Consider the following 21,987-nt stretch of genomic DNA (forward strand, 5'->3'; position numbering starts at 1 on the left):
AACCTGGATAAATGCGAGGTGATGCATTTTGGAAGGTCGAATTTGAAAGCTGAGTACAGGATTAAGGATAGGATTCTTGGCAGCGTGGAGGAACAGAGGGATCTTGGTGTGCAGATACATAGATCCCTTAAAATGGCCACCCAAGTGGACAGGGTTGTTAAGAAAGCATATGGTGTTTTGGCTTTCATTAACAGGGGGATTGAGTTTAAGAGTCGTGAGATCTTGTTGCAGCTCTATAAAACTTTGGTTAGACCGCACTTGGAATACTGCGTCCAGTTCTGGGCGCCCTATTATAGGAAAGATGTGGATGCTTTGGAGAGGGTTCAGAGGAGGTTTACCAGGATGCTGCCTGGACTGGAGGGCTTATCTTATGAAGAGAGGTTGACTGAGCTCGGTCTCTTTTCATTGGAGAAAAGGAGGAGGAGAGGGGACCTAATTGAGGTATACAAGATAATGAGAGGCATAGATAGAGTTGATAGCCAGAGACTATTTCCCAGGGCAGAAATGGCTAGCACGAGGGGTCATAGTTTTAAGCTGGTTGGTGGAAAGTATAGAGGGGATGTCAGAGGCAGGTTCTTTACGCAGAGAGTTGTGAGAGCATGGAATGCGTTGCCGGCAGCAGTTGTGGAAGCAAGGTCATTGGGGTCATTTAAGAGACTGCTGGACATGTATATGGTCACAGAAATTTGAGGGTGCATACATGAGGATCAATGGTCGGCACAACATTGTGGGCTGAAGGGCCTGTTCTGTGCTGTACTGTTCTATGTTCTATGTTCTATGTTCTAAAATCGGACTCTATTTTAAAAGTGAATCATTGCTCTTCTGAATTACTAAACTAATGATGCCCGTCATTTGGATTTTAAGTCAAGAAATATTTCTTTATGGATGGTGTTTCTTGACAACTCATTTTTAAAAAATTTAACCATTTTTCCCTCATCAACCTGTCCAGACATGTTATTGCATACCTCTGGTGCAGGTGGGACTTGAACCTGGGCCTTTTGGACCAGGGACAGGGACACTACCGCTCTGCCATAAGAGGGCCCATCTTACCCTTCTGTGCATGAGTCCCACCTGTTCCTCCCCTTTCTGTCTGCCCAGTCAATTCATTAATCAATTGATCCAAATCAACTGCTTCAATATTTGCTGTACTAACAGCATGCAGTATTTGAAGATCTTGTGGCACACTCGTCATGCTGCTGATTCAGGACCAGAATGTCCAGGATCAAATTGAATCTGCTCCAGAGGTTACTAGATTAGATTCCATACAGTGTGGAAACAGGCCCTTCAGCCCAACAAATCCGCACTGCCTCTTGAAGCATCCCACCCAGACCCATCCCCCAATAACCCACACATCCCTGAACACTACGGGCAATTCAGCATGGCCAATCCACTTAACCTGCACATCTTTGGACTGTGGGAGGAAACCGGAGCACCCGGAGGAAACCCACGCAGACACGGGGAGAACGTGCAAACTCCACACAGACAGTCGCCCGAGGCTGGAATCGAACCTGGGTCCCTGGTGCCGTGAGGCCGCAGTGCTAACCACTGAGCCACTGTCTAATAAATTTTTGTTTATCCAAATTCCATCTGATGACCACAAGAAAAATCCCAGCATTTCTTCCTGAGGAGCAGTGTTACAGCTGACGTGACGAAGTGTCGTACCCACCGAACATGCTGCAAATTTTTTCCATATACCCCACTAGATAAAAAGAAAATGCCTCAACACTTCAATAATGGTGGTTTGCGATGACAATGAGATGGCGAGTTAGTTCCAGCAAAGTTCCTCCTGAACTTGTACTTCTGTAGTGGATTTTACTGATGCCACTTCGCTAGTTTATTAATTATATTTGTTAAACCCAGGAAAATAATAAAGTATCATTGCCAATATTTTGGTTAAAGATATGCAAAGATCAATCAAATATTATTTTATTTGCAGCTCTACACATTCTCCACAACTGACTCAGGATGACACGCATTCAAGAATACAACGTTATGCCAACAGGTTAAAAAATGCTTTGCCTCATTGAAATTCTAATTTGTTTCGATACAGTGCCAACTGATTAAACTGGTTCATGCCGGGATGGCTCAGTGGTTAGCACTGTTGCCTGATAGTGCCAGGGACTTGGGTTCACTTCCACCCTTTAGCAATTGTTTGTGTGGAGTTTTCACATTCTCCTCATGTCTGTATGGGTTTCCTCCAGGTGCTGCAGTTTCCTCCCATAGTCCAAGGATTTGCAGGTTAGGTGGGTTAGCCATGGGAAATGCAGGGTTACAGGGATAGGGTAGGGAAAGTTCTGGGTGGGATGCTCTTGGGAGCGTCCATGTGGACTGAGTGGGCCTGCTTCCACACTGCAGAGATTCTGTGTTTTGGCCAAATGAGAAATCACTTAGTTCTTGGACATTGGTGATTAAAAATAAAATTCACCGTTGTCTAGCTCTGACCCTTTGTTTTCCATTTTAATTTAACCCGGGATTTGATCAAGTGCTATGTGTAATGAAGTTCGAATTTGTGTATTTCATTCCCTCCAGCTTTTTAACATGACATTACCAGAATATTGATGTCAGAAAAGTTTACCTGAATTCTTCACCGTGCACAGAACACACATTGCACAGTCACGGTGGTAGTCTTTACATACAGTGAGTGGATGGAGAGGCTGGTGTCACTGGACTAGTAATCCAGAACTGTAGATTAATATTCCATGCACTCACAACTCTCTGGGTGAAGAACCTCCCTCTGACGTCTCCTCTATACCTTCCTTCTCACACCTTAAAACTATGACCCCTCATGGCAGTCAATCCTGCCCTGGGGAAAGGTCTCTGGCTATCGACTCTATCCATGCCTCTCATTACCTTGTACACCTCGATCAGGTCACCTCTCTTCCTCCTTCTCTCCAGAGAGAAAAGTCCGAGCTCAGTCAACCTCTCCTCTTAAGACAAGCCCTCCAGTACAGGCAGCATACTGGTAAAACTCCTTTGCACCCTCTCCAAAGCCTCCACATCTTTCCTATAATCGGGCAACCAGAACTGGACACAATGTTCCAAGTGTGGTCTCACCAGGGTTTTGTAGAGCTGCAGCATAACCCCGCGGCTCTTAAACTCGATCTCCCTGTTAATGAAAGCCAAAACACCATATGCTTTCTTAACAACCTTATCCACCTGGGTGGCAACTTTAAGAGGAGCTACGCACTTGAACACCAAGATCTGCTGTTCTTCCACACTGCCGAGAATCCTGCCTTTAATCCTATATTCAGCATTTAAGTTCAACCTTCCAAAATGCATCAATTCGCATTTATCCGGGTTGAACTCCATCTGCCATTTCTCAGCCCAGCTCTGCATTCTGTCAATGTCTCGCTGAAGCCTGCAATAGCCCTCGATACTATCAACGACACCTCCAACCTTTGTGTCATCAGCAAACATACTAACCCACGCCTCAACCTCCTCATCCAAGTCATTTATAAAAACTACAAAGAGCAGAGGCCCAAGAACAGTGCCCTGTGGGATGCCACTCAGCACTGACCTCCAGGCAGAATATTTACCATCTACAACCATTCTGCCTCCTGTCAGCCAACCAATTCTGAATCCAGACAGCCAAATCACCCTGTATCCCATACCTCCTGACTTTATGAATGAGCCTGCCGTGGGGAACCTTATCAAATGACTTGCTGGAGTCCATGTACACCACATCCACTGCTCGACCCTCGTCAACCTGCCTCGTGACTTCCTCAAAGAACTCAATAAGATTTGTAAGGCATGATCTGCCCCTCACAAAGCCATGCTGACTCCCTTTAATCACGCTATGCTTTTCCAAATAGTCAGCAATCCTATCCCTCAGAATTCTTTCCTAAACCTTGCTGACCACAGACTTAAGACTGATTGGTCTGTAGTTGCCAGGGATTTCCCTATTCCCTTTCTTGAAAAGAGGAACAACATTTGCCTCCCTCTAATCTTGCAGTATGTCTCCCGTGGAGAATGAGGAAGCAAAGATCTTCGTCAGCGGCTTAGCAACCTCCTTTCTCACTTGCCGGAGCAACCTCGGATACATCTGGTCTGCCCCTGGGGACTTAGCAATCTTAATGTTTGCCAAAATTTCCAGCACATCAACTTCCTCAATCTTGATCTGTTCAAGCCTGTTTTCCTGCTCCTCAAAGTTCTCATTCACAACAAGGTCCCTTTCCTTTGTGAAAACCAAAGCAAAAAACTCATTTAGGGCTTCCCCTATCCGCTCAGACTCCACGCACAAGTTCCCCATGCTATCCCTGATCGGGGATAGTTCTTTTCTGTCTCTTTCTATTTGCTGCCCTTTTCTACCCAGGAAATAATAATTGACACTGGATTATTTTTAGAGCTTGAGTTGGGTCCCAAAGCATGAAGTTTTTGTGTCTTGTGTGTGTATATCTGTCTGTATTTTTCCCCCATGTCTTTCTCCTGCCTCTCTCTCTCTCTCTCTCTCACACACACACAATCTGTTTCACAAGGTTGTGCTGCTGCAGTAAGTAAGTCTTTATTTTTTGGTGGCGTTTGGCAGATGCACTGGATGTGACTGGCTAATTCCATTCTGTGGCAACCTTTCACCTCACCCTGAGCACATTAAGTTTCCAGCTTCTTCAGGCTTCTGTGGAAGATGCAGAGTGAGCATGCTCAAATGTAACAAATCAAGTCCATTGACGACAAGGAAATGATTTTTGCTCTTTAGTTATAATGCAAATTTTAAGATGCTTTTATATGACAGGCAAACTCACAATGATGGCTGTAGTGAGAACATCTCTGCAGAAAGTTGGAATGTTTTTGCAGCGTTTGAAAATGATGGCAATTTCCTCTCCACCTTATCAGAAACTGCGTAAGGTGAGCCTATCAGAGGCTGTCGCATCTTTATATAATTTGTTCAAAGCTGGTGCTGAAAGAGCTATTTGGAGTTCTTGTCAGCCACTGCTATTTCGAATGACTAGATATAACAATGGATAAAATTATGTGTGGTCTGTTGTGGAGATCTCTTTGTACCCAATCTTGCAATACTGAATTAAGCACACATTTTCTCTATTCTGCTGTACCCAGAGATATGTAGATTATAGATAATAAAATGTGAGGCTGGATGAACACAGCAGGCCCAGCAGCATCTCAGGAGCACAAAAGCTGATGTTTCAGGCCTAGACCCTTCATCAGAGAGCTTTTGTCACATTTTATTATCTTGGATTCCCCAGCATCTGCAGTTCCCATTATCACTATAGATTATAGATGCTTAGTTTATTTGGTATGCGGCTTTTCAGCTGGTGATGTCTGGACTTGCTGACAGTTAAACTGGTAATGGGTCGATGCTGACTAATACAGGCAGGATGGTCATTTCCTGATAGTTTTGCCATGTTTTAAAGTTTAAAATGTGTAAAGCGATTCTCCAGGCTGGCGTGAATTACAGGATAACAAAGTGTGGAGCTGGATGAACACAGCAGGCCAAGCAGCATCTCAGGAGCACCATCACACGGCGTGAATTAGATTCTGGTTTCATGAATTGAGCGTTATAACTAGATTAATTTCAACTATTAAATTTAGTGTTGTTTTTAAAGTAGATTGATATTCTAACCAAGTAAGTAGTCATTTAATTTTAGTGAAGCGTTCACTTTTGTTTAGTTTTCAATGAAAGCTATTGGCTGTCTGTAGACTACAGTTTTGCCTTTTTCTGAAGCCAAATCCAAACTGAAAATGTAACTTCCATTATATATGTTAAGATTCGATCTAAAAGGACTCCCTCTTTTGCAATATTGCCCTTAAGCGCAAGGCAACAAACTGACTGGCTGCAGTTTGATAATAAGTCTGTGCATATTTTGGGAGAGGTGTGTGTCGTAGAATACAGGAGAATACTGACTGGTTCTGTATCATATCAAGCAATGATTAAATATTCAAATTAATGAGTAGATTATGTTAGTATAGGTTTTAAAATGTCATTGTTTCTTTTCAGAGAAAATTAATTCACCTTGGCAGCAAAATGTAATTTAAAGCCATTTATGTGTGTGGTTTGAATCCAGTTTAAAAGCATTGGAAGCATATTTATATTTTGTGACATGGTAAATTATCATTGTGCCGCGTTTAAAAATTTTAGTCTATTTTCAAAGTGACATTGAAAACCGTTAGGAGAAATACTTTGAACGTAGTTATTGGATAGCAAAAGTATAAAGTATTGCTGTGTGTTTTGTCGTGTCTGAAGGCCAGTAGTAAATATGAGGTTGAACTTAGTGTTAGCAAATGCGTTTGAATGTAGATTGATGCTGACAGAAGTGATAAAAGCTTAGTTGATCACTAAGTTGAATATTCTGGAGTTGATATCATATTGTCTTTTCATAAAACCTGAGTTGAGTTTGTTCTGTCCACTCACAGCTTTAATGATAACTAAACAGCCTTGCAGCTCACATGCAATATTCCTTAAAACTAAATGCTTTGTCACTGTAACAAAGTGTGGAGCTGGATGAACACAGCAGGCCAAGCAGCATCTCAGGAGCACAAAAGCTGACGTTTCAGACCTCGACCCTTCATCAGAGAGGGGGATGGGGAGAGGGTTCTGAAATAAATAGGGAGAGATGGGGAGGCAGACCGAAGATAAATAGAGGAGAAGATAGGTGGAGAGGAGAGTATAGGTGGGACAAGAGAGTTGCAGTGGGAGAGAGATTCCCTGAGGTTGGTCCGGAGGGAGGGGGGTAACTTCTTCAGGTTAGGCATCCCTGGAAGAGGCAAAGACATGTTTCTGATGGTGATGGTCTTTAACGAGCAGTTATGGAGCATAATTCTACAAGATTTAGTTCATTTGAAGTGGGGAAAGCTTCTGAAGAACTCAAGAAACCTGAACAGAAAAATAGATTTAGAAATAAGGTGTCATTTTGCAGAGTGTTGACAGTAACTTGCATTGACCTCTGCATTCCAGTTGAGCTATGCTGTGCTTCGCATTGGTGAGGTCACATTTCTTCTAGTGACAGTCATTTTGTCAAAACTTTCCCATTCTTGAGTTTTGTGTTTTTGGTGTTTTGATGTTGATCTTGATATCAACAAGGAAACAGCTTTCTTCTCTAGCAGATACCTATAAATTAATGTCTAGCAGCACGGTAAATGCCACAATAGAGTAACACAGGTTACCTGAGCTGCAGCATAAGGAAAGAGTAGAAGAGTTAGCAAACCCAGGTAAATAGAATTGAATCAAAGAAATAATGCAATAAAAGGTCATATCCACTTTGTTAGTTTCATGTGTTCCTAAATTCTGAAGAATGGTCACTGGACCCAAAATGTTAACTTTGCTTTCACTCCACAGATGCTGCCAGACTTGCTGAATTTTTCAATAATTTAATGTGTTCCCACTTCACTAACTCTTTTCCCAGTACAGAGCGGAACCTATTGAATTCTGCAAAAGCAAGAAGAAAAGATAGCTTAAGACATCTTACGATTTCCAATATCTCTAATAATGATAAGAAAGTTAGCATGAAGGCACTTTATCTAAATGCTGTTGGTATTCACAACAAAGTAGATGAATTAACAGCACAAATCCTCTTGAATGATTCTGATGTGGTAGGCATCTTAGAGACATGGTTGCAGGGAGTTCAGGACTGGCAGTTCAACATCCAAGGATTCACAACTTATCGAAAAGACAGGGAGGTGGGCAGAGGGGAAGGGGTTACCTTGTTAGTCAAGAATGAAATTAAATCTACGGCACTGAATGGCATAGCGTCAGAAGGTGTGGAGTCTATGTGGGTGGAGTTGAGGTACCACAATGGCTAAAAAAAAGTATAATGGGAGTTATGTACAGACCTCCCAACAGTGATCAGGACCAGGGGCACAAGATGCACCTGGAAATAGATAGGGCATGTCAGAAAGGCAAGGTCACAGTGATCATGGGGGACGTCAACATGCAGGTGCACTGGACGAATAATGTTGCCGATAGATCCAAAGAAAGGGAATTCATGGAATGATTGCAGAATGATTTTTTGGAACAACTTGTGATGGAGCCCACAAGGGAACAGGCTATTCTGGACTTAGTGTTATGTAATGAGCCAGACTTTATAAAAGATCTGAAAGTAAGGGAACACTTAGGAGGCAGCGATCATAATATGGTAGAGTTTAATCTGCAGTTTGAAAGAGAGAAGGCAAAATCAGATGTAATGGTGTTACAGTTAAATAAAGGTAATTACAGGGGCACGAGAGAGGAATTGACAAAAATCGACTGGAAGGAGAGCCTAGCGGGGAAGACAGTAGACCAACAATGGCAGGAGTTTCTGGGTGTAATTGAGGACATAGCACAGAGGTTCATCCCAAAGAAAAGAAAGAAAAGAAAGATTATCCGGGGTGGGATTAGACAGCCATGGTTGACAGAGGAAGCCAGGAAATGTATCAAAGAAAAAGAGACAGCCTATAAAGTGGCCAAGAGCACTGGGAAATCAGAAGATTGGGAAGGCTACAAAAACAAACAGAGGATAACAAAGAGAGCAACAAGGAAGGAGAGGATCAAATATGAAGGTCGACTAGCTAGTAATATTAGAAATGATAGTAAAGGTTTCTTTCAAGACATCAGAAACAACCGAGAGGCAAAAGTAGACAGTGGGCCACTCCAAATTGATGCTGGAAGGCTAGTAATGGGAGGTAAGGGAATAGCTGAAGAACTCAATAAGTACTTTGCGTCAGTCTTCACAGTGGAAGACATGAGTAGTATGCCAACAATTAGGGAGAGTCAGGGGGCAAAGTTGAGTATGGTAGGCATTTCAAAAGAGAAAGTGCTAGAAAACCTAAAGGGTCTAAAAATTGCTAAATCTCCTGGCCCCGATGGGCTACATCCTAGAGTTCTGAGGGACGTGGCTGAGGAAACAGCAGAGGCTTTGGATGTGATCTTTCAAAAGTCACTGGAGTCAGGGAAAGTCCCAGATGATTGGAAAATTGCTGTTGTAACCCCCTTGTTTAAGAAAGGATCAAGGCAAAAGATGGAAAATTACAGGCCAATTAGCCTAACCTCAGTAGTTGGTAAAATTATGGAATTCATTGTTAAGGACGAGATTTCTAAATTCCTGGAAGTGCAGGGTCAGATTAGAACAAGTCAGCATGGATTTAGGAAGTGGGGGCCATGCCTGACAAACTGTGAGAATTCTTTGAAGAGGTAACAAGTATGTTAGACCAGGGAATCCCAGTGGATGTTATCTATCTAGACTTCCAAAAGGCCTTTGATAAGGTGTTTCACGGGAGGCCGCTGAGCGAGGTGAGGGCCCATGGTGTTCGAGGTGAGCTACTGGCTTGGATTGGGGATTGGCTGTCTGACAGAAGGCAGAGAGTTGGGATAAAAGGCTGTTTTTCGGAATGGCAACTGGTGACAAGTGGTGTCCCGCAGGGTACAGTGTTGGGGCCACATCTGTTCACCTTATGTATTAATGATCTGGATGAAGGGGCTGGGGGCATTCTGGCGAAGTTTGCCGATGATACGAAGATAGGTGGACAGGCAGGGAGGCTGCAGAAAGATTTCGACAGTTTAGGAGAGTGATCCAGGAAATGGCTGATGAAATTCAACGTGAGCAAATGCGAGGTCTTGCACTTTGGAAAAAAGAATACAGGCATAGGACTATTTTCTAAACGGTGAGAAAATTCATAAAGCCGAAGTACAAAGGGATCTGGGAGTGTTGGTCCAGGATTCTCTAAAAGTTAACTTGCAGGTAGAATCTGTGATTAAGAAAGATGTTGTCGTTCATCTCAAGAGGGTTGGAATATAAAAGCAGTGATGTGCTTCTGAGAATTTATAAAGCTCCAGTTAGGCCCCACTTAGAATATTGTGTCCAATTTTGGGCCCCACACCTCAGGAAGGACATACTGACCCTGGAGCGTGTCCAGTGGAGATTCACACGGATGATCCCTGGAATGGTAGGTTTAATGGCTGAGGATCCTGGGATTGTATTCATTAGAGTTTAGAAGGTTGAGGGGAGATCCAATAGAAACTTACAAGGTAATGTATGGCTTAGAAAGAGTGGACGCTGGGAAGTTGTTTCCGTTAGGGGAGAGTAGGACCCGTGGGCACAGCCTTAAAATTAGAGGGGGTAAAATTAAAACGGAAATGAGATGACATTTCTTCAGCCAGAGAGTGGTGGGCTTGTGGAATGCATTGCCACGGAGTGCAGTGGAGGCCGGGATATTAGATGCCTTCAAGCCAGAGATGGATAAATTCTTGATCTCATAAGGAATCAAGGGCTACGGGGAGAGTGCAGGGAAGTGAAGTTGAAATGCCCATCAGCCATGACTTAAATGGCAGAGTGGACTCGGTGGGCCCAATGGCCTCACTTTCACTCCGATGTCTTATGGTCTTGTGGAAGTAAAAATAGTGCATGAAGAATATACATTTTTGTTGCAAATCAGTGCAGTGCGGAAGATTTTCATGATGAAATTTGTTGTTTGGTTACATGGCAGAGAAAAGAGTTGTTTCCTAATTCTTCCTTCAGTGTTCAGAGGATTTCTGGGTGTTGGATATATTTTCCCAGGAGCTGGGATCTAAATGATGTTATAAATAAATTTAAAAGCACTTTGCCTAAATAGAATGTTCATGACGATTGCATGATGCGTCTCTTTAGAAGTGATAAGTTTTACAACAGCCTCTGAATGACATTCCCTAATTTGTTGCAGCTGCAGACAGGGATTCGCCAAATCATTAATTTCCCAAGTCAGGAACGATAAACCAATTCCCCTTGTTTATTCAGCTGTTCTCTCCGTTGGTTGCACCAAGGTTAATTCAGAAAGAATCTCTTCCTTGGAAACCTTTCTCCCAAATCCAAATGAACGTGAATCAGAAATTGCTGGGAAAACTCAGCAGGTCTAGCAGCATCTGTGGATCGCTAACAGGCTTAATGTTTCAGGTTGGTGACCCTTGTTCAGAGTGTTAACTCTGCTTTCCCTCCACAGATGCTGCCAGACCTGCTGAGTTTTGCCAGCAATTCCTGGTTTTGTTTCTGATTTTCAGCATCTGCAGCTCTTTGGTTTTTGCCAAATGAATATAAGTTTTAAGTGGAGGTAATTTAATCAGGCTTTCTTGAATTAACATAAAGAGCAGTTTATCAAATTACTGGGGAGTATTACTGAACAAAGAGACCTTGGCGTGCAGGTTCATAGTTCCTAGAAGTTGGAGTCACAGGTAGACAGGGTAGTGAAGAAGGTGTTTTGTGCACCTGCCTTTATCGGTCAGTGTATTGAGTATAGGAATTGGGATGTCACGTTGTGGCTGTACAGAACATTGGTTCGGCCACTTTTGGAATACAGTGTGCAATTCTGATCTCCCTGCTATAGGAAGGATGTTGTTGAACTTACAAGGGTACAGAAATGCTTTACCAAGATGTTACCAGGGTTGCAGGGTTTGAGCAATACAGAACAACTGAATAGGCGGGACTAATTTCCTTGCAGTGTCGGAGGTTGAGGCATGATTTTATCGAGATTTATAAAATCGTGAAGGGTAAGGATAGAGTGAATAGCCAAGGTCTTTATTCCCTGGGTAGGGAGTCCAAAACTTGAGGGTACAGGTTTAGGGTGAGAAGGGAAAGATTTAAAAGGGACCTAAGGGGGGCAACCTTTCCAATCAGAGGATGGTGTGTGTGTGGAATGAACTTCCAGACGAAGTGGTCGTGGCTTGTACAATTGCATTTAAAAGGCATCTGGATGGGTGCATGAACGGGAAGGGTTTAGAGGGATATGGACCAAGTGCTGGCAAGTGGGACTGGATTAATTTTGGATATCCGGAGGCATGACCCAAGTTGGACCAAAGTGTGTTTCAGTGCCGTGCAACTGTATGACTCCAGATACAAGAAGAAGTAGTAACACAACACACAGGTACAAAAGTAAGCGATGAGTGCAACTGATAAAAGTAAAAGCAAAATGCAGATGAGCCTCTGAATTATTTGTGAAGAGCAAGTACAAAGATGTAGCAGCTGTGATTGGATGTGGCCAGTCGCGTTGACCTTGATAGTTGAGCTGACAGTTTTGATATTGATTTTGTGATCAAAATTCCTTTGTGGTGATTACTTTTGAACTCTCTGACAGCATGTGGAGGAAGAAGGGGTGATTCTATGTTTTTTTCTGGTAGGATAGGGCTGTTAAAAATCGCTATTATCAAAGCTGTGTCCCTCAGCACTCTGGGCCAGACACGAGGACATTTTCTGCTGACAGTGACAGGCTTATTGTTGCATTCAATTTTTAAGCTCTCTTTCATACATTTCTGGAGGGTAACATAGATATGCCTGAAAAAGGTGGCTGTCTGCTGAGAGAGATGCAGTCAGCCGCTCGGTCTGTCTTTTTAGGAGGTCTGTCCCTTTTTGAAATTTCCCTGATTCTTTACAGGTACAGCATTACATTGGCTTCTTGTAGAATTTTTTCAGTGAGATTTGCAGTTTATACTTTCTGTAGCAGTCCTATTTTTCTTTCAAAATAAAGTAATTTTGAAATGAGAAGTGAAAAGAGGCCTGTTTGTATTTTGAAGCTCTGATCTATTGTCATCGTACTGGTTTTGTTTTAAACATTGATTGAAAGTTTTGTAATTCTGGTCAGGTCAGGTATGAGTTGGTTGTGACATATATCTAATTAGAAGTTTGATATTTGAATATCTATAATGTAAATTATTTTTATTCCTGTAATTGTATAAAGGGAATTAATTTCAAATGTTTAGGTACAAGGTATTGAGGAGTTAAGGGGACAGTAGGAGAGAGAAAATATGCTGTATCATCTGTCATAGTGAGATTTGAAGCCAAGTCCAAATGACATTAGCTTGTGGGTCTGGATTAATAGTCTGATGATATCACTACTCCACCCCCACCTGTAGCATTTTGTGTCTCTTCTTCGTCCACGATAGTTGTCCACCAGTTACCCTTAAAAATAAAATGATTTGACAACTTGAAGAGAAAATTATCTTTGCAGTATTGTATTCTCAGCTGTTTCCTTTGAATGATTCTTTCGGATGAGTTTTGACAGCCTTTCTAATAACAAACAGTATTGCAGTTAATAAAACTGCCAAGGAATGAATGGGTCTTTATGCTATATTTATGGTCGAGTGGTCAAGCCACTATCAACCTGCTAGAATTTCAATCTGGGTCGGCCTAGAGCAGCAGTTTTTGATGAAAATTACACGCATAACCCCTGTAGGACAGGAGCAAAACAAACATAAAGCCTAAAGTCAATCTTTATAATGTTCCCTTCAGGGCTATTAAAACTATTCTATACTTATAATGAGGAAAAACAATTTTTAAAAATTAATTTATTTTAAATCAAGTCATTCTGTATCTTCAGCACATAATGAGCTTGGCTTATGACAGTCAGCCAACCAACCGCCAACTTAGACGCTCTTAATCATCATTGTGGCCCCCTTTTTGAACTTGACCAGTGACACACAACTAAGATTAACAGCATGTACCTCTGCATCCTTTGCTTTGATCAGTAATGACATTGAGGTTACCAGCTTGGAGATTCTGAGTCTCTGCTCATTGTCAGGGAGCTTAGTTAGGTGCCGCTGAGTCAATTTTTGCATCACTATTTATGTTATTTCAGCTTCTTGATGGTGTGGATGTCAGTAACTCTTGGAAGCCAATATTATCAGTACTTTTTCTAAATGGGCCTTGTGTTGCTGGCTAGGTGACTGTTTATTGCTCATGCCAAATTGCTTAGAAGGCAGTTAAGCGTAAACTATGATGCCTGGCCTAGACTGAAGGGTTTGTTCTGTACCATATGATTCTGTGATTTTATGAATGCGAAGACTGGAATCACATGTATCCTAGGCCAGGTTTCCTTCTGTATCGGGCATTAGTGAACCAAATGGCAATTGAGAATGGTTTAATGGACACGTTCTGGCTAACTTTTTTATTGCAGACTTGCATTGAATTCAGGCTTCAGAAAGAATGCCAAGAGTAGGTACATCAGCATTGCAGCATTCCCTCAACATTGCCATCATTTTGTGCTCAAGTCCTGGTTTGGAGCTTCAACCTAAAATTTCTAACTGGGTAGAGGGTGGAAAGAAGAGGATGACTGTGTCAGTGGAACAAAAATGACAGACATGTTGGAGTTTTTTTTTCCTTTAAATCATTCATGGAGTGTGCCCATTGTCCATTTCTAATTGCCTTTGAGAAGGTGAGAGTAAGTCACTGCAGCCCATGTGATGTGGGTACATCCCAATATGAATAGTATTGTATTTATGATTATTTGGAAAAGCACAGTTTGATTAGAAATAGCATGGCTTTCAGAGGGGTAAGTCAGGCCTCACAAGCGAATTCTTTGAGGATGTGACAAAATACATCGATGAAGGTAGACCATGGATGTGATGTCTATGGAGTTTAGCAAGACATTTGATAAGCTTCAACATGGTAGGCTCATTCAGAAAGTAAGGAGGCATGAGATTCAGGGAAATTTGCCTGTCTGGATACATAGCTGGCTGCCCGATAGAAGACAGGTTGGTAGTAGATGGAAAGTATTCAGCTTGGAGCTCGGTGACTCGTGGTGTTCTGCACGAATCTGTTCTGGGACGCCTGCTGATTGTAATCTTTATAAACGATTTGGAAGAGGAAGTGGGAGGGTGGGTCAGTAAGTTTGCCAATGACACAAGGGTTGTTGGAGTTGTGGATAGTGTGGAGGGCTGTTGTAGGTTGCAACAAGATGCAGAGCTGGGCAAAGAACTGGCAGATGGAATTCAAACCAGAAAAGTGTGAAGTGATTTATTTTGTAAGTTCAAATTGAATGTAGATTACAGGGTTAATGGAAGTATGGAGGAACAGAGGGATCTTGGGGTCCATATCCAAAGCTCCCACCAAGTTGCTACCCAAGGTGAGAGGGTTTTTAAGAAGACATATGGTGTGTTGGCTTTCATTGACAGGAGAATTGATTTTAAGAGCCATTAGGTTATGCTGCAGCTCTCTGAAACTCTGGTTACTCCACACTTGTATTTTTATGTTCAGCTTTTGTCGCCTCATTATAGGAGAAATGTGGAAGCTTTAGAGAGAGTGTAGAGGAGATTTAGCAAGATGCTCAAAATTATCAGAAAGGCTGTCGAGGAGCTGGGCATGTCATGCTTCCACACTGTTTGCGAGTTTGCAGCATTCATTTGACAAATGTACTTGTTCAGAACTAAGGAAAGGTCACTGAAATGGTAACTCTGATTTTCCTTCACATATGCTGCCAGGCCTGCTGAGCTTTTCCAGCAACTTCTGCTTTTGTTTCTGATTTACAGCATCCGCAGTCCTCTTGGTTTTCACTCAGAATTTTTAATTTGTCTCAGTGGAAGGGATCAAAAATTTTGTTTTTAAGAGGGACCTGAAATAACTCCACAGAGCTGGTATCCTGTCACCAAGTCACCTTTTATTTACAAATGGAGAGCCCTGACACTCCAGTTCTTATCAATCAGCCAGGGCTTCCTGACTGGACTAGATTAAGCCCCATTCAGGAAACTCACTCTGTGCTGTCCATCTGGCTGACCTCGTTACATTCAATATATTCCTCCCCTTCTGAGTTCAAGGACACAGGCTGGTTCTTTTTCTTTTGTGGTTTCTGGATGTTCTAGCATCGGGTCAGGTTCCTCTAATCCTGCCTCGGATACGGGCAGAGTGTAATGTGCAGTAGCCTGCCTCTTGCGCCGAGAGTATCTCGCGAGAAATCAGTTTTATTCTGCAAGTGGAAAAGGCGTCAAGGCAGTGACCATCTCCGATTCCGAGGTATCTTCGATGCTTGACGGAGAAGTCGAACACACATGTTCTCGAACTATTGGAAAGGCTGTCGAGGAGCTGGGCACGTTGTGCCCCTGCACTGTTTGCGAGTTTGCAGCATTCGTATGGTCTTGGTGACATTCTCGTTCAGGGCTGTTGCATCTACTTGATCGTTATATGTCATTCGACCTGACCTCACATTGACCATGTCCGTTACTCGTGCAGGTCCATTCCTCTGGTTCCTACACCAAACGTTATCCCCTGAAATAAAGCCTCTCACTCAGCAGTCTCATGTCTGGCACTGGCTTTCCTGATGCCGTATCAGCCCAGTTTGGTTAGCATGTAAAACAATACTTTTCACTGTGTCTGTCTACATGTGACGGTAATATGTCAAATCAAATCTCATTTATTACCTTCCCATGTATACAAAGATGCATGCAGTGTGATATGTTAACCTTTGGAGTTTCACCAATAGCATTAATTCTCATTTCTGTTGCCTTTGAGCTTTTTTAATCAGCTTGCATTCCAACTGATATTTCACAGATTGTAGAATTGTGGGTTATTTGTGTTGTGGAGTCTTGCACATGGAGACTATGAATTTTGACTCTTTACTTTCATAACACGCGACTAATTATTTGCCACGATATATATTACGATATATAGATGGTGAAAGGATTTAGAGGAATTGTGTATGAAACCTGAACAGTAAATGAAGCTGTACAAAGCTTGATTTAGTCAAGACAAGAGCTTTGGAACTTTGTATCCATGTTGTTTATAACAATGTTATAATAGTGGATGTCGCCATGGACGTCCAGTCCTTATACACCTGCATTCCTCATGCAGATGGCCTCAAGGCCCTCCGCTTGTTCCTGTCCCACAGGCCCGACCAGTCCCCCTCCACTGACACCCTCTTCCGCCTAGCTAAACTCGTCCTCACCCTCAACAACTTCTCCTTCGATTCCTCCCACTTCGTACAGACAAAGGGGGTGGCCATGGGTACCTGCATGGGCCAAAGCTATGCCTGCCTCTTTGTAGGTGACATGGAACATCCCTCTTGCGCACCTGCACAGGCCCTCTGTTACATGGATGACTGTATCGGCGCCGCCTCTTGCTCCCCAGAGGAGCTCGAACAGTTCATCCACTTCACCAACACCTTCCGCCCCAACCTCAAGTTCACCTGGGCCATCTCCAACACATCCCTCTCCTTCCTGGACCTCTCAGTCTCCATCTCAGGCAACCAGCAAGAAACTGATGTCCATTTCAAGCCCACCGACCCCCACAGCTACCGAGAACACACCTCCTCCCACCCACCCTCCTGCAAAAATTCCATCCCCTATTCCCAATTCCTCCGCCTCCGCCACATCGCTCCCAGGATAAGGCATTCCACTCCCGCACATCCAAGATGTCCGCATTCTTCGAGGACTGCAACTTCCCTCCCGCAGTGGTCCAGAACGCCCTTGACCGTGTCTCCCGCATTTCCCACAATACATCCCTCACACCCCGCCCCTGCAACCACCGCCCTAAAAGAATCCCCCTCGTCTTCACATACCACCCCACCAGCCTCGGATACAACGCATCATCCTCCGACACTTCCGCCATCTACAAACCAACCCCACCACCCAAGACATTTTTCCATCCCCACCCCTGTCTGCTTTCCGGAGAGACCATTCTCTCCGAGACTCCCTTGTCCACTCCACACTCTCCCCTTCAACCCCACCACACCCGGCAACTTACCCTGCAACCGCTGGAAATGGTACACTTGCCCCCACACCTCCTCCCTCACCCCTGTCCCAGGCCCCAAGATGACTTTCCATATTAAGCAGATATTCACCTGCACATCTGCCAATTTGTACACTGTATCCACTGTACACGGTGTGGCTTCCTCTAAATTGGGGAAACCAAGCGGAGGCTTGGGGACCGCTTTGCAGAACACTCTGCTCGGTTTTCAGTAAACAACTGCACCTCCCAGTCGCGAACCATTTTAACTCCCCCTCCCATTCTTGAGATGACATGTCCCTCATGGGCCTCCTGCAGTGCCACAATGATGCCACCCGAAGGTTGCAGGAACAGCAACTCATATTCCGCTTGGGAACCCTGCAGCCCAATGGTATCAATGTGGATTTCACAAGCTTCTAATCTCCCGTCCTCCCACTGCATCCCAAAACCAGCCCAGTTCGTCCCCTCCCCCCACTGCATCTCAAAACCAGCCTAGCTCGTCCCCGCCTCCCTAACCTGTTCTTCCTCCCATCTATCCCCTCCTCCCACCTCAAGCCACTCCTCCATTTCCCACCTACCGACCTCATCCCGTCTCCATGATCTGTCCGTCCTCCCCGGACTGACCTATGCCCTCTCTACCTGCCCCACCTCTACTCTCCTCTCCACCTATCTTCTCCTCTATCCATCTTCGGTCCGCCTCCGCCTCCGCCTCTGTCCCTATTCATTTCAGAACCCTCTCCCCGTCCCTCTCTCTGATGAAGGGTCTCGGCCTGAAACATCAGCTTTTGTGCTCCTGAGACGCTGCTGGGCCTGCTGTGTTCATCCAGCCTCACACTTTGTTATCTTGGATTCTCCAGCATCTGCAGTTCCCATTATCTCTGGTTATAATAGTGAGATTGAGTTATAATAGTGACAAGATTGAAGCAGTCTATCAAAAGCATTCATCTACACCCAGCCTCGAGTCTCATCCTTACAATTTGTTGCAGATCATATTTGGAAGAAATAATTTTAATGAGCTGCATTAGCATAATTGCAATAAGCACTTCACTGTATTACTTTTCTCAGGCGTCTTAACTTTTAGTCAGTTGAAAGTCAGGGTGAGAGCCTTAGTAACTTTGTAATGACAAACTGTCAAATGGAAGAAGTGCTGCAGTACTGAAAGTGTGAATGACAGTGCAAAAAGATGTAGAAAAAAATAACATTTATTGCTGCCTCTTTTAAAGTGTTTCAAGTGTGCATTGTGACTTTGAGGGAAATGGTTGAGGAGGAACTAATGAGCCCTGTGAGCTGAATTAATGCAAAGAAACTTGCAGTCTCCAGATTGTCAGAAACCACATGTATGACTAAAATTGTGAGTTGATATCCTGTGGAATTCCCGACCCGTGGAGCTGTGTGGATCTAGAGTTGGAAACTTGTCAGATAGGTCTAAGTATGGACTATTTTGTTTCAATTTCCATTATCTGATTGTTATAGCGGAAACTTGCATGGACTGAAGTTTCTTTCAAAACGACAAAAGCATGGACCTAAAATGATGGCTGTTGTCTTCTGACTATGGACTGCAGCAAGCTTCGGGCAACCTATGTGGAATGAATGAATAAATTAATCTGCATTTAAATCATGATTTCATCTGTAGTCATTGAAACAGGCAACTGAATCAGCATCAAGAAACTCACGTTTCCTGTTGTAGTTCACACATATCTGGTACTTTTACACATTCTGAATGGAGAGCTCAACTGCCAGTCAGCCAGCTTGGAAAGATAGTGCAGCTTAACTCTGAAATTCCCACTAAACTATATTTCAACAGCTGTTATTGAGAAGAGAGCAGAAAAAGAGAAAAAAGATTCATTCATGACAAGAGCTGGAACGCTTTCTCTCCCGTTGTCTCTCATCATGTTGGAAGACAGTGCCTAGTGGAAAAAGCAAATTGGAAAACAACAATTTATCAAGGAAGCAAAGGTAGCTACAGATTCGTCTACTGCTGAGTATACATTTCAAACATGAAACAACCGTTCTCCCGAGCTAAGAATCTAACATCCCAAATGTACAAATGGCTTGGCCGGAGAAGCTACAAGTAACATTCATACCACACAAACCCCAGGCCGTGACCATCTCCAATAAGAGACAACCGAATCTCCAGCCCATGACATTCAGTGGTGTCATGGAATCCCCCTGTCTCACCATCCTTAGGGTTACCATTGACTGGAAATGCAGCTGAACTCGCCACGTAAACATAGTGGCTACAAGAGCAGGTCAGAGGCTAGGAATACTGCGGCAAGTAACTCGCCACCTAACTTATGAAAGCCTGTCCACCTTGTACACGGCACAAGTCAGGAGTGTGATGGGATGCTTCCCACTTGTCTGGATGGATGCAGCTCAAACAACACTCAAGAAGCTTGATGCCATCCAGGACAAAAAAGTCCATTTGATTGGCATCACATCCACAAACACCCACTTTCTCCAACCATTGATGCTCAGTAGCAGCAGCATGCATTGTCTAAAAGATGCACAGCAGAAATTCACCAAAAATCCTTGGCACCTTCCAAACCTCCAACTACTCTCAAGGCCCTCACTTCACAACTTTGTTAAAAAGGCAACTTGATAGATGACAATATTCTTTCATAATTTTTTGAATGTTGCTGAAATTAAATGATCAGTTTGGATGAGCATTTAGGAGGTGTCTAAAATTATAGTGGGATCTTGAACAATTGGCCATTGGGCTGAGGGGTGACAGATGGAGTTTAATTTGGATAAATGCGAGGTATTGCATTTTGGTAAACCAAATAAGGGCAGGACTTTTGCAGTTAATAGAACTGTGGATGGAGTTGTAAAACTGAGAGACCAAAGGATTGATGTTACATAATCCTTTGCAAGTTGGACGAGGTGGTTAAGAAGGCATTTAACACGCTTGCCTTCATTGATCAGACCATTGAGTTCTCGGAGTTGGTAGGTGGTCACTTTTTGAGTATTGTTCCGATTGCCTTGCTATAGGAAGGATGTGATTAAATTGGAGAGGGTTCGGGAAACATAGCAGGATGTTGTTGGGACTGGAGAATTTGAGCTGTAATGATACGCTGGATAGGCTGTGACCTTTGTCACTAGAGCTTTAGGAGGTTGATGGGTGACATTATACAGGTTTATAAAATCATGAGGGGTACCGATAAGATGAATAGCAAAGGTCTTTTCTCTAGGGTAGGGGAGTTCAAAACTAGAGCACACATTTTTAAAATAAATGGAGAAAGATTTAAACGTGACCTGAAGGGCAACTTTTTTACACAGAGGGTAGTTCGCTTGTGGAATGAACTGCCAGAGGAATTGGTAGATGCAGGTACAGTTCTACTCCGTTGCTGTATGATTCTATGACTCTGGTGTCAATTGACAATATAGCTGTCCCCAGGTTGAAGTGCCTCATTAGTTCTAGGATTCCTGCCAACTCGATAATATGAAGCAGAAGGTGAGAACTTTGGAAACAGCTTCAGGTATAAATTGTTTGCTTAAAGTAAGAACTATGTATGTATATTTTGTGATGGCATCCAAGCATGCTCTTCTGTTAAAATCCTATTGGCAACATCGTTGCAAAACACAAAACACTACCTGTATTCTTGTTCTAAATGCCACCCTTTGATGCCATTTGGTGTTGAGATCGTGAACCAATCCCTTAATGAATTCCCTCCAATTGCATATTGCCTGAAATAGAAAGAAACAGGCCCAGGAGCCTGAGAAAGAGAAAATTAGAATGAACATGTTATTCTCCCTATTGCCAAGATATTCTCAGTTCCTGTGAAAAAGTGAATTTTTACAATTGCCTGAGTAGAAATTTATTCTGACCCATTGTATCAGTTCAGTAATCTTCAAAATAAACAATCATGAAGCTGCAATATTAGCAGGACCATTTAATAATATTTGGTCAGGCTTGCCTTGAAGAGATTGTGTTATCTATAAAATCAGGAGCGAGTTTATATGGTAACGAAATTACCTAATGGCCTGACCTTTAACAGTGCGCAGCTACCGACAGCACGTGACAGTATTGTTTATAAATATTTGTATTTTTTTGCTCCAAATACTAGCTTGTAGAATTTAGATTAAAGCAAGTATTATTTTGGAGTCTTTGAGCAAGTTATGTAGAAACTGCTGATTATTACAGAAATCATCAAAAAGGTGTAAATTGCTGGGAGGGAGAAGAGCTGTTACATTTATCAGTTGTCACGTTGACATATTCCATTGTAGTAGGTAAGTCCGTGTCTTCTGTGATTTATTTCTTGGAATTGCAAGTATTTATCTTTCAGAACTGCAAATGAAATTGCCACCAGCAATTTTTTTTTGGTGATCAACTTCGCCTCCATTATCCTGCATCACAATCAAATTCTAATATTTCTGAACTGAGGAATCATAGAATTTGACAGTATAGAAGGTGGCCATTTGTCCCAGCCTGTCTGTACTGGCTCCTGAAAGAGCTACCTTGCTTTGTCTCTGTTGGCCTCTAAATTCAGCACTTTCGAATATATATCTCAGGAAGGGTCACCGGACCTGAGATGTTAATTCCAATTTCTCTTCACAGATGCTGTCAGGCCTGTTGATCTTTTCTAGCAACTTTGTCAAGTTTTTGTCA

At 43.0% G+C, this 21,987-nt stretch overlaps 1 protein-coding gene across 3 annotated transcripts in view; it reads left to right on the forward strand.

Annotated features, from left to right (window-relative positions):
• The window catches only part of LOC132207693 (utrophin-like), a 425,643-nt gene that overhangs the window by 365,122 nt on the left and 38,534 nt on the right, over positions 1 to 21,987 (forward strand). The window contains exon 11 of one of the 3 annotated variants that reach the window (XM_059643602.1): positions 1,937 to 2,002. The exons of the other annotated variants lie outside the window; for them this stretch is intronic. The gene's annotated coding sequence lies outside the window, so the exon portion shown is untranslated. The remainder of the gene's footprint in view (positions 1 to 1,936; positions 2,003 to 21,987) is intronic. 3 annotated transcript variants of the gene reach the window in all.

The sequence above is a fragment of the Stegostoma tigrinum genome, unplaced genomic scaffold (genome assembly GCF_030684315.1).
Source record: "Stegostoma tigrinum isolate sSteTig4 unplaced genomic scaffold, sSteTig4.hap1 scaffold_124, whole genome shotgun sequence".
NCBI lineage: Eukaryota > Metazoa > Chordata > Chondrichthyes > Orectolobiformes > Stegostomatidae > Stegostoma > Stegostoma tigrinum.